This window comes from Epinephelus fuscoguttatus, linkage group LG8 (genome assembly GCF_011397635.1).
Source record: "Epinephelus fuscoguttatus linkage group LG8, E.fuscoguttatus.final_Chr_v1".
Taxonomy (NCBI): Eukaryota; Metazoa; Chordata; class Actinopteri; order Perciformes; family Serranidae; genus Epinephelus; species Epinephelus fuscoguttatus.
In genome coordinates, this window is record NC_064759.1 from 25,381,809 (window position 1) to 25,396,186 (window position 14,378).

Consider the following 14,378-nt stretch of genomic DNA (forward strand, 5'->3'; position numbering starts at 1 on the left):
TCAAATGAATAAAATAATCATAAATATAACCAACAATAGGGCATAGGTTTTAAGTAGCAATGACAGAAATGTATTGCGTATGTAATATTACTATAGTGAATATAATATGTTATCATCTAAATGTATGCAGGTATTACTCATTGCAAAGTAACAACATCAGAGCTGTCCGAGTTGGTCTCCGTCTCTAGCAAGCTTGGCGAATGATATTTTGTTTTATGTCCATGGTAACGGATGCATGAGTTAAGATGGTCAAAGAGGAAGTAGTACGTACTTCGGTGCATCTGATGGAATTAGAAGAGTAGTCTCGGGCAGCTGGAACTCTGACTTCACTGGGTGCACTTTTCTACAGGACTGGGAAGTAATGGAACACAAGTAAACTGGTGGTATTTTGAATAAAGTTACTGTCATTAAAAACAGATTACTCAAAGGTATTTCTTTATCTGTTTTGTTTCATTTGCTCTAACACTGTGTCCTAACTGAATGTGACACAAGTGAGCGTCAGTTCGATTGTATTGGAATGTCCTAACTGGCTGCAAGTGACACTGTGCTGCTGTTGTGAGCTGAACTTTTGCTGGACACCCCTTTTCTGTTTACTTCTGTCATTTGCTTTAAAAGCTTAACAACAGATAAGGAATGACCATTGCTAGTAACAACCTACTTGCTGTTGGCCATACTGTATGTAATTCCCAGTAAATATTACAATATAAAAGGCATGTTTTCTGTTTAAAAATTACAAAAATAGAGAGATGGAAAATACCCGTCCATCTTTAAAATTGGTATGTCTCCAATCCAGTGCACAGCTGATAGGCAGACTACTTGGTTTGTTTACATGATGTAATGGAGATGCATATGTAATGGATTCAGTGTGGACAGATACCAATGCTGGGTTTTAAAAGTAACCCTCCCAACACTGCTTTTTAGAGTTCATTTTCATCTGCTCATTTATTTAAATCTTTGTCAAATTGGGCTGTCCTTTCACTACCTCATTTGCCCCTGCACCTGTGAGACATACTGGTTTTACTTTTACACATCACCCTGCAGGTCAACGAGACAGAGAGACTGACTCGGCTACAAATTGGTCTGTGGGTTTAAGAGTCTTGTCTCCTGCCTACAGAGAGCAACCGTCAGTGTCATGTTCTGGTCTTCACTACCTCCAAACGTAATTAGAGGAAGGACAGGACTATTTCTCTCCATCTCTCTCCATGGATTTTCCATTTAATACTGTGCCTGGACCAAAGAGCACTGGGGATTATGCTGTCGTGTCATGTAGGCCAGGCCCTCGGATCTACATGCATGCAGATATGAACTCTTTAATATTTCATTCCACAGGTCGCCTGTACCAGAAGAATACCTCGTAGACTGCTGTCAGACAGGATAACAACAGAATAATTCATAACCCTGTTTTCCCTACATTTGACTGCCTCAGTATTTTTTTTCTTCGCAGTCTTTTATCAATTTCATTCCTGCTCTTGCAATTTCCTTCTCTGTCTCCTTCTTTTTTTGCCTCCTCACCTTTTTCTCACCATCTGTTTATGTTTCCCCTTTTATAAACTTCCTCTCTTCTTTTTCAATCTCCCCAACTTACCCATTTCCTTTTTGGCTCCCTTGTCCTTTCCTTTTCTCTCACTGTCTGTATTTTACCTGTTCTGTGTCAGGTGAGCAGAGTAGTGGAGGTGGGAGTCTCTGACAGCAGCTGGAGTGGAGCTCTCTCCTGCCCCCTTGTCAGCTGTCTGCGCCAGCGTGTGACCAGGGTGACGGGGTCATGACTTGCCTTGCGGAACATGTTTTTGATGTTGTTGTGCCACTCACAGTGGAGAAAACAGCATCCTCACTGAAGGCCACCTTCACACTACATACTGTTACAGCCAGCCCACTCTGCACCTGTCACGGCATCATCACATTAGACTTTAACAGCTTTGCAGAGCACCCCAATTTGGCATTGGCAATATGGCACAAATCAGTCGTAGGGGCAGTGTAAATGTTGTCTTCCGTTGTCACTGGGGTTTGAAGAGCTGCTGCTTTACTGTTACCTTTGATTGTGGAGTGGTTGAGGAGAGCTGGAGAAGGGACAGAAAGTGGAAAACATCAGAATGCACTCACAAAAACAGACAAGGAGAGTCACACTCTCCTAGGTGTGAACAATAACTGGACTTCGACTCTGCGCTTGAACATTGTTATTTAAGAACTGAGCTCAGTGATCCAATGTGGCATTCCTTACTATGTGCTTGATGCTAATCTGCTGGAATGAGTGGAGAAAGAGGAAAACATTGAACCGTGTTGCATATTGCATTGAGCTTGACATGTGTCTCTATAGTGGCAACGACTGAGCGTAATTACCATGAATGGCCAAATGCATGTTTTCATTATGGATGGAAGAACAGCTGTAGTTGCGTGATCCTCTTATCATTGCTCCCTGATGGCAGCTACTGTTCCTCTCTTGTCCCAGCACAGTGAATTTACTCTTAAAGAAAATGCCGTGTCTTTAGGTCAGTGGGAATGTATTTACTACTAGACAATCTCAGTTTCAATTCTGCTCTTGTCAGCTGGCTATAATAGCCCTCACCAATGGGGCTGCTTCAGATGCAGATTAAATGCACACAGACAAAAAAGCAGGGTTCATTCTACACAAACACATTGAATTGTGTTAGACAGCACAGGCAGAGGCACAGGATAATGCCCCCCGTGTGTCTCTCTGTCTTCCTTGCACATGATTGCCTGTCTGCCGCTCCCACTGTGTGCAAACTCGGTTCAGCTTCTGTCGGTTGACAGGGTGAAAGTCTCTGACACGTTCAGTGGTTTAGACTGGCCAGGACTTTAATATGCTGATTCGTTACCCCAACCTGCTTTTACCTTGTCAAAGGTGTTGACAACGTCGGCGACCGGATGTGAGAGATTGTATGCTTTCAGTGTGTGGAGTCACTGAGTGATGAAAGTAAGAAGAAAAAAACATCAAGTTGAATATAAATAGCGGGTTGTGCGAGGACAAGGCTCTCAGTCTGATGACGCCTCATCTCCTCACAGACATGCACCATTAGGGGTGAAACAACAGGGGCTCTTGTCTGATCTCCGAAGAACAAATGTTAACTCCAAGAGTTTAGACCATTAAGAAAAAGCTGTTTATCACCCTGAATTCAAATGAGATTAATCTGCATTTTTCAACTAATGCATTGACTCAGTTCTGTGGTTCTAATGATGTTTTGCATTGTAACATCACTCTCTTGTGGATCATTGCAGTGTGGAGTGATGGGATTTTCATTTAGTATCTTTATAACGATGTTAATAGCAGTGAATGTGTTTAGCATATGACCAACCCAATGACCAGAATAAATGTTGGCTTTGTAAGTCTCTCCAAACCATGGATATATTACATGTGTATTATTATGTAGTGGATGTTGAAACTTTATCCTTTTTTTTATGTTCCAACAACATTGTGGTTAATGATTGGTTATGTTTAAGCTCAAAAACCGCTTAGTTACAGTTAGGAAAAGATTATGTTTTGGCTTAAAACACTCACTTTTGGAGGCACAGTCACTGGTGGAAATGCTGCCGATGTTTTGCTAAGACCACCTGCTTTTGGTGGCACAGTCACAGCTGTAAATGTTGCAAATGTTAAGCTAGAAAATGCCCAGTTTGGTGGCATGTTACTGCTAGAAATATCACAAATGTTTTGTTTAAAGCACCTGCTTTTGGTGGCACAATCACAGCTAGAAATGCTCCAGATGTCTTGCTAAAATTAACTGTTTTTGATGGCACAATTACAACTGTAAATGTTGCAGATGTTAAGCTATAAAACACCATGTTTGGTGGCACATTACTGCTAGAAATACCACCAATGTTTTGTTCAAAGCACCTGCTTTTGGTGGCACAATCACAGCTGGATATGCAGTTGATGTCTTGCTAGAAGCACCTGCTTTTGATGGCACAATTACAGCTGTAAATGTTGCAGATGTTAAGCTAGAAAACACCATGTTTGGTGGCGCATTACTACTAGAAATACCACCAGTGTTTTGCTAAAAAAAACACCTGCTCATGGTGGCACAATCACAGCTGGAAATGCTACAGATGTTAAGCTAGAAAATGCCCACTTTTGATGGCACATTACTGCTAGAAATTTCGCTGATGTTTTGTGAAAAAAACCCACCTTAAAACAACTTGTGTGGTTGCTTGTTGGTCTCAAACAGTGATCTGGAGTTTTGCAGCTGTCCCGCGAGGTTATCACCCCATCTACCAACCCCTCTGATGACAAAGTCAGCTCATATTCATGTAATCAGAACTACATAACTTTAGAAATGTTTTTATGATATGCACGAAACATACAGATATATCTGTGGTTCGCAAAATCACACAATGCAACATTAACGTCTGGCAGCTGGCCTGGATATGACGCATGCAATGCTCCAAATGAAAATGGCTCTGTATCTTGACTTTCTATCTGTCTGAGTTAAACTCAGCAGAAATCCACATGGACCTTCTCTCAGGTTAAGGTGTAAATTGAAAAGTACACCTCCATCCTTGTTTCAAACTAAAGAGTGTGAAACACTCACCTGTCTTCTTAATTTTCCATCCTGGAGCTCTGTAACACCTGCGTAATTAGCTGTGCAACTTGACAAAAGCACACACTCAAACCCTCTGTGGCTCTCACATGCTCATAATAACATTGATTTGTGGGCACACAGACTCAGAGACAGTAACACATGCATAATACCTTCTATGCATACTCCCTTTTCACCTGCTATAGTATCAGAAAGACATGCAATATGTTAAAATTAGGATTTTCTGTCGACGCAACAGTTTCTGAAGACCTGAGCTCAATTTTAGTTTATTCCTCACCACCTGTTTTTTCTTGTTCTAAATAGTTCAGCGTTTTCTCACCTGCCTCTGAGCTTTCATGGTTCTGGCTCTTGGGCTTTGTGAAAGCTGCTGCTTAGAGATTGTTTGCAGCCGCAGGCACTTCCAGCTCAGTTCCAGGGGAAAGGAAAAGCAATTCCATGCTTCGGCCACAGTGAATCCGTCTCTGTCAGTTCCGCTTCTTGATGCCCTCAAATCACATTCCCCCACCCATCCGCTCTCCCATCAGCCCTCGCTGTTCTGTGATCAGGGAGTGAGAGAGCATCAGCCTAGAAGTGAAATGAGGATGCGCTTTACATGCTCCCTTACCATACCATCCTCCTTGATGTCATTCACTTCTGTTCCCTGGCACTTGCAATTTCCCGCTCTGCAATGAAACTCCATACTTCACGCAGGAGTAGTCACAGCCTACAGTTATGATATACCTCCCCCTGTGTCTATCAACCTACATGGAGCTAGTTGTTATTCTATGATAAATACACTTGATTCAAAGCACCTTAGAAATAAGTGCAACTCTGGCTAATATTTTATGTACCAGACCAGTTTTATTTGTTGTTTCAGATCGCAATAAAAATACACTGTGTAGAAACAAGCTTATAAAATGTGCACATTGGTGTCTGCCATGTTTGCCTCAAACCAAAATAAACTCCATTTGAGTTGCATGCCTGTATTTTAAGAGATGAGCAGCTTTTGGAGTCTTTTGCCAAGACTCTGTTTTTCAAAACTATTTTTTGACACTTTATATAACAGATGATGTATGAATATATAGCACTCGTTTACAAGTATGAATATCAGTTTTATGAGGTCAACACTTAAGTCTTTTTCTTAGTTTGCAAGTCACAGCAGGCTTTGAGCTGCAGTCACAACAACACATATCTTGCTGTTATTAACTCTCGTCAGTGAGCTGATCATAGGAAACACATAGATGTGACCTCCTACAGCAGGTCAGCACCTGCACGTTTATTTTTGGGCTGCATTTCTCCTGCGTTCACTTCCTGACACTCTCATTAAAGCGTCTTAACTACCCAGAACTGATTGCTGTGCAGTACATCTTCGAATTTAAATTTGTCACCAAGACGTTTTACATCCCACTCATTTTACCCTCAAACTTGTACATTTTATCATCACTTTTTTTGCCTTTTGACTAAAGTGGTTGCTTTGCCTTTGTTGAAAACAGTGACACATAATTTTTGAAAGTGATGAAGGCACACAGAATGATTGATGGCAGCATATTGGATGGGAAAATAACGTTCTGGACCGTTAATTTTACCGAGTCAAGGAAGCAGCCTCAGACTGTCAACACAGGAAATGAGTAGGATTTATCTCTGGCCTAGTGTCTGGGTGGCTCTGGATGCATTTATAGAGGACCACAGTGATGGCTTTCAAAGGTTTTGTAGTACACATTGTACAAGCTGTAAGACAATGAAAGACATTGTAAGATGACAACATTATTGCTTATTATTGTTGTTGTGGGCAGTGTTGTTAGAGCTGCATACGTGTAAACACAACAAACTCATGTTGTCTTTTGCATTTTTCACCAAACAATGCAGGACAGCAGGAGGTGATCTATAGTCCTCTCTCAGTTGTCAGGTAACCTACCCCCTCCTGATGTGAGTCACATTTTCTATAAACATTGAACCCCACCATTTTCCTTTGTCAACACAAACAGATTATCATGCTGTGCAATACCAATAACAAAAGCCTTTGAAATAATGGAATACCCACGCAGGTATAGGCGTTTTAGATGCAATGCAGAGCTTCACTGCAGTCAGTGGTCAATGCCACAAGGTGAGCACAGCCACAATACTAATGTGTAAATGGGCATATAAAGAGGTAAACCAGATATATGACTGAATGCAGCAATAATATTCCTGTCACGGCCTGCTACACACAGCTGGTGTAAACCACAGCAGCAGGCAGCATACCTGGATATCCTTATACTGAGAGATCGATATACGGCCCGTTGGAATCACAAGGCTGCAGTTTTTATTTGCACTCATATGTCTGCCATCTCTAATGAATTATGCCTAAAGTTGCATTTCTGGCATGGATCAAAGGAAATTCTTTATTACATGCTCTACATTGAGAGAGACCAAATGTATTTAGAAATATGTTCTCATATTTGGTCAGACTTAAAGATGCTTTAACGTTTCCATTTGCTAGACCCCTGCAAACAGTGATTTTCAAATCCACGGTAGGTCTGTCTGTCAAGAGCACACGAGCAATACACTGCCTCAGAAAAAACTGGATGATGGTGTCTCTTTTAAAAGGTTTTTTTAAAACCAAAAATACAAAAGCAAAAGTGTGAGGACTGGAATAAACAACCCTAACGTTAGCATGTCATGGTCATGTAGCAATAACTCTTCTGACCATTATCCACAGTCCATTCTTTACAAATTCACATGATCTTCTTGGGTTACAGCTTATGTTAAAAAAAAAAAAAAACTGTTCACAATAGAACATCCTCTGTTCAATTTTCCAACTGTTTGGGAGCTGGGCCTGGATGCTACTACATCAGAGTGTGTGCTTACGTTAGCAGCTCAGCTACGCTCTATTGGACTTGGGGAAGTGTAGACTCCGAAACAGTACACAGACATTCTGAGGGGCTGTTAAGGCCAAAACACACTGGCAGCGTCACTGACGCGAGTCAAGTGCCACCCCCAACACACACAAAAAGCGAAAGCTGGGAAGTACAAAATATCGCTTTATCAAGGGCGGCGACGCTGGAAAAATAGGACAATAGTGTAAACGTCGAGCTGCTGCTGGTGTGGGTTTGTAAATAGAAAATAATGGGGGTGGCTGTTTTGACACGCGTCATACGGCGCCGGTGTGTTTTGGCCTTTACTCTAACCTGAAAGAGCCAAATTATGCAAATATTGTCTTGCTTTACAGAGACTCAATAATTTCTGATAAAGCACAGGAATTGGACTGGAATACGCAATTTCTGTTTTGTCTGTATACTTATGTACTAGAATACAGAACAATTAAAGAAATGTCTTAATTTGTGGCTATGCCGTACTAGTTTAGACGATAGCTATAAGTATTTTACATCATCACCAGACTCCATAAGGCTCTCTAACTGGAACTTTTGGGTTTAGCCCCCCACAGATCGGATTGCATCAGAAATGATGTTTTTCTTTTGTAGGCTGATGTGGAGGTGAACATCGCCCTGGTTCCCTCGTCAAAAGCCAGCCAGGATTTTCCCATTTAATAATGAATTATTACAGAAAATACTTTCTATTGCAAACAAAAGTTTATGATACGTACTCGCCTTGTTCAGCAAGATAATCTTCAGAAAAGAACACCGCTTTTTTAAGTTTTAAAGCATAAATGCAATTGCCAGAAGTAAACAGCTAACATTAGGCTTTAATTGAACTGCATTATGGTTGCATGATGTAATGTTGCCACCACATTCAGGCTGCAAAGCCATGTTTGGTGCAATGTTCTGTAGTCTCATTTAGCCAATTGTCAGCAAGACACATAAAGCTTCAAATTTCACAAGTGGGGTATTTACTAACATAATTTATGTCGTAGAACAAAACGAATGAAAGTCTCTTGTGTTAACCACAGACCTTAATATAGACATTTAACCACACTTATTAAAAAAAACAAAACACTGACTTTACGGCGAGGGAACTGGGAGTGCTAAAATGCTAACTCATGTCTAGTTTTAGGACCCATTCCTTTGCCACTCTATAGAACTTATGATTTTAAGTTATAAGAAATATTATTTTTTAGTTATTTATCAGTCTACTTCCAACTTTAAAAAGATGCTTCTGTGTAAATAGTCTAACTCTCCATTAAATTAATTATATAGTCATCATCCCAAAAGCTTGTAATGTTAAAAAATGAAACATACTTTTTGAAAACAATAAACACATTCGCTATCTTCCATGTTCAATCAAAAGGACATGTTGGAACTCACGTTTTTCCTTATCACACAAGGACTAACTTTGGCACTGCAATAAGGATTTAGAAACGCATTGCATTCTGGGGCTGTGTAGCCATTTTTGAAAGATACGCAGTTATTACTATGGTAGCTGTCTGTATCTGTCCTTGGCCTAGACATGTGTCTGTCAATTTTCAATCTTTAGAAATGTACAGTCTCTTATACACAGTTAGTACGTGTTGATAAGGTCAGTGCAGTTGAGAAAAATGTCACAGATGTAGCATTTCAACTTGCATGGTGCTACAATCTATATGTCTTTGACAGTCTATTCCTCATCTGTATTTTAAATGAAGAAAACATCAATACACATGTAACTACAATACATGATATGCAGGAATTTTCTAATGTTATGGTCTTTCATACCTTTAAAAACACATATTTTTAGTAGCCCTGCAGGTTTGTGGAGCTATCATAGCATCACTGTCAGGGTTTGCTTGCTGTTTCAAATGTGATTGGGTTCAGTGGGAGCAGAGCAGACCTGATGTGAGCTGACACACATATTTTCCCCATGACACTTCTGTCTCCTCTCACATAAGTCACTGTCAATGACCCCCGGAGTCAGAAGAGAGGTGCGAGGGAATCATACACCCTCTCACGGAGCTGCCGATAAATCTCGCTGTGAGGTGTGACAGCACCAGTGTTTCCTCAGGGTGAAGTACTGGTGGGCACAATTCTTCATGACGCTGATGGTGTTTTTTGAAAATGTAATCTTAAGCAGCTTTCACACATGGATTCTGAAACATTGCCAGGTTCATTCATCCGGGTAACTTTGTGATATTTTGCAGTCACACGTTTCGTCTCCTGTGTTAAAATGTGTCTCCGGTGAGACGTCCTGTGTGACATTGTTAATTTGCATGCAGCTGCCCCAGCATTTATTGACTGGGATGCATGTGGGGAGGAGTCTTTAAAGTCCTAACCAAATAATGTATAGAGAGACTGATTCGGTGCTAATGTGAAGTAATTTTTATCATCATAACTGGAAAATAATAAAATAATATCTTAATAATATCCTTTTGAATTCATTGTTGCTGCACCTGTTTTTCCCCATCAAAAGGCACTGTACTGATTAATCTAATGTCATAATCAACACACAGCCACATGTTTCTTCTCACTGTATTATCTGGGTTTCATACAAGGCCCATATACTGAAGACATTTTTCCATCTCCCTCATGTTGGCCAAGGTTATAATTATGTCAGAAGTGACTTTGCTTTATTAATCAGTAACTTCTGATTTTGAAGTCTTAGAATGGGTCCTTACTAAAATATACTGCAGGCACGTTAAGTTCATGCATACAAATAGTTGCTGCGGTTTCACTTTTTTTTGCTCTCAAAACCCTTCAAAAAATCTGTTATAGTCTGATGATCACTACCGACAGTCAATGTTGTATCAGAAACATTAAGATGCTATCCATAAAATTTATTATGCGAAGCTGCTGACCTCTGCATATAACTATTATTAAATAGCTTGATCTCTGCCACTCTGCCTGCACTAGATGAGAAACTGCCACAGCAGCTTGAATTATGAGCACACGCTGAAGGCCAAACAGTAGGTGTGTTTTTGCTGTCAGGATATATACGTGTACAGCGGCAGGTTCCTTTACACTGAGCCGACAACATCTCTGGTTTTATCCATTTACTATTAACACCCTGTCAATCACTCAGACTCCTCAATTCTGGGAAAAATATGAAGAGATGCCCTGAAAACGTTGCTTGTAGTCCAAGGGCTTGAACTCAATCTGCGCTGCAGAAAAGAAGTGCCTGCACACACACCGTAATAGAGAGACACTGTTGAGTCCTGGCATAGCAGATTGCTACACAGCTACACTGTTATCCCCAGGGGAGAGGGGTGAACAACAGGAAACTCCAGCTATTATTACTACCTTGTTTGTAATGTCAGACTTGACATGACAGGAGAGTGGCAAGCAAAGGTGTCCATTGTGCCCTCAACAGGAAAGTGTAGTGCGTAACCTTTCAGCGTCCTGCCAAAGCTCAACGAGGCAAAAGGATTCTGTTCCAAGCAAAAGCAAATGAGTGGGCTCGGCTACTTAAAATAAACATGTACTCTAATTTAGTTGGGTTCACACAGCAACACCACTGCAAGAGCAAAATGAAATAAACATTGTATCACTGCAGGAGCCACAGTAACATCCACAGCTCTCTGGAAGAGCTGATGGTCTGTAACTGCCACAAATAATAAAGTCACAGTTTGAAATGGAAGGCAAGTGAAGGCAGCTATAATGAAAATCACAGATCCAGCTGAAAGGTCCAGTTAGGAGGTTATAGCATGATGCAACGTGCTGTAATCGTTTTGGTGTCATTAGCGTTGTTGATTTTAGAACAATGCTTGTTGGTCACTTTCAGAAGCCTCTTCCATAATTGAACAGAATATAAACATACTTAACAAAAATCAGAGGTTGGAGTTTTTGTCACCAAAAGGAATGTGGACTAATTTATAGTTTTGGACTGTGGGATATTTCTGTTATAATTATTATAACTGACTTGTATTATATTTTTAAAGGGCAGTGTGTAGGATAGTGGCATCTACAGTAGCGGTGAGCATTGCAGATTGCAACCAGCTAAAACTTCTGCCAGTTGAAATTCTTTCTGTGTTCATTGTTCAGGAGGTTTTATTGTGAGCTGAATTATCTGCAGAGGTCTCTTCCTCTCCAAATAAAAGGACCAGGTGATTTAAACCAGTAAAAACACTGAAATACAATACAAATTTGTCATTACAAGTCAGTGTTTCTTCAATGCTGTTTGGATTTGGTCACTAGCCCAGCACCTGCTAACGTGTGCTCACCTTATCTCTCTGATAACTTAAGATCCAGATGTTCTGGAGGTTTTTACTAGGAGCCGAATAATACACAGAAGTCTCTTCCTCTCCAAAACAAATGGACCAGGTGATTTTCACCTGTAAAAACACAGAATAAAGCAGTTTCACTTTAAAATCTGGTGTCTTTCCTAAACTTTTTGGCTAATTGTGGAGGGGCTGCTCAGGAGGGTGGCTGACGTGAGAAAGCAAATGACCAGATCTGGAGCCAGTATTTGGTTTGTCCATTCTGGGCTACTGCAGAACCATGGCGGTGCAACATAGTGGACTATGCAGATATAAATGGCAAATTCTAAGGTAATAAAGACATGAATTTTTTTTATTTTCACTTAATTATACACTAAAGACACACACTCCACCTTCAAGGTTACATAGATTTAATTTGCTATCCCTTTATGCGGAAAATAATTTCTTACTGGACTTGACATAATAATTGAAAAAAATGTGAATCTGAAATATTTTGAAAACATTTCTTTTGCCACTACCACCTTTCACCAACATAACAATCAGCTGCTTCAGACATAGGCTTATATCCATACAGAGCATGGTATTTACCATGCTCTGAAAACAGTTTTCTTGGCCATCAGACCTTTTTCATAGTGGACATTTTGACTTTTCAGAACAGGAAAAGCCCAGGTGTAACCAGTATTGTTAATTAATGACGGCTCTCTTCCATTCAGGCGCCCCAGAAAGTCATGCCAGCGAGCCAGTATGCACAATACCAGTAATTAGTGTCATTAATTACACCTGTGCTTTTCCTGCTCTGACATGGCAAAATGTCTGCTGTGAAAAAATAGCCCACATTTGGATAAATGTTTGTTAGTTGTCATTGCTCTATTTATTTATCCCCATGATTCATATGATAGTATAAGCCAAGCAACACAGTCAAACTGTACAATGTTTTTTTGTCTGATGAAACAAATTGTACATTGTTTTTTTATTCTGATAATTAGGGCTAAAATGATTTTAATGAACTCAGTAAGAGACACCGCACAGTGCCATATATGCTACTAACAGGGGAGCTTTTAGCTCAAGCATCACCTCGCAGCACGACTCGTAAATGATCTTTTGTATTTTTCAGAAATCTGAAGGGAAATCAACATTAATGCTCTCATTTCAGCCCAACTATTGAGATAATGTATTATTATGATCACATGGATTTAATTGGCTATTCATGTGACAAAGATTTTATTTATCTTTGCAAGATTGGTGTGCATTTGGATTTTAGTTGTCAAGGCCCCCAAATCAAATCCCATTAAGGGTTCCTGAAAAGCAATGGGCTGTTCCAATTAGAGTCTATAAAGCACATTTTTATATTTAAAAACAATATAAATAAAACCTGCTCAACTATTGTTTTTTTTTTTTTAAATTATTACTATTATTAGGATGCAGAAAGGGAGACACAGTAATTGTCACAGAGAGAAAAAAGCTCTGGCAGCATTTAGTCCAACTCCATCGGGGACAGATGGATTAAATGCACATAGATCTGCTCCAGAAGCAGCATATCTAACCACAAATGTAATAGTCTGTCTGTGCACACAGGAAACCACCTGCAAAGCATTTATGCATTGCCAACATGAGGATATTGTGTCTTGGATATGCAGTGCCCCAAAAAGATGGATGAAATCAGTTGATATCCAAACACCAAATATAAATTTGATTGTGCATAAAAATGTTGAACAATCTTACAAGTATTTATTTATGCTTATTTTCATGAGACAGACCTTGCATCTATTTCATTTTGTGAATGCGGTATCTCAAGAAGACCCAGAGGGAATTTCCTCAAACTTGGAACAAACATCTATTTGGACTCAAGAATGAACTGATTAGATTAGGTCAAAGGTCACATTACAAAACATGTTTTTGGCCATGACTCAGATTTTCATTTGCTAATTCTGACAAAATTTCATACAAATGTCTAATAGGATAATGACACTAATGACATTTATAGCCAAAGATCAAAGGTCAACTTCACAGTGACATCATAATGTTCTACAAAAACACTTTTCTGGCCATTACTCAATGTCTTAACTTAAAGGGATAGTGCACCCAAAGATGAAAATTCTGCCAGTATCTACTCACCCTCATGCTGAGGGAGGCTCGGGTGAAGTTTTAGAGTCCTCACATCCCTTGCAGAGATCCCAAGGGAGAGGGGGTAGCAACATAACTCCACCTAATGCAGGCTGACGGCGCCCCAGTTTCAAACGTCCAAAAACACAGAATTGAAACCACAAAATATCTCCATACTGCTCATCCATAGTAATCCAAGTGTCCTGAGGCCCCGACATAAAAAATTGTTTGGAAACAGGGCTCCGTCAGCCTGCATTAGGGGGAGTTGTGCTGCTACCCACTCTCCCCTGGGATCTCCGCAAGGGATGTGAGGACTCTAAAACTTCACCTGAGCCTTCCTCGGCATAATTCAGCCATATAGATAATGGCTGAATTTTCATTTTTGGGTGCACTATCCCTTTAAGCCCGGTGCATACTGTCGGATTTTTGGTTGCCTCAGACAAAAGGTGACCATCACGAAAGAAACGTGGCATTATCTTTGGTTGTGGTTCTTCAATGGTGGTCCTACGTCCCACAGTGAGAGAGGTTCAAGGATGGCCGGTGTCACGGTTTGCGACCAAAGACAGCCTGGGATAAACCTCTGACAGTGTCAGAAATTTGGGATGACCATCTCACTGTGTGACTGCTGTTACGACCTACGTCTACTAACCAACCAACAGAAATGCAGCATGAAATGATGC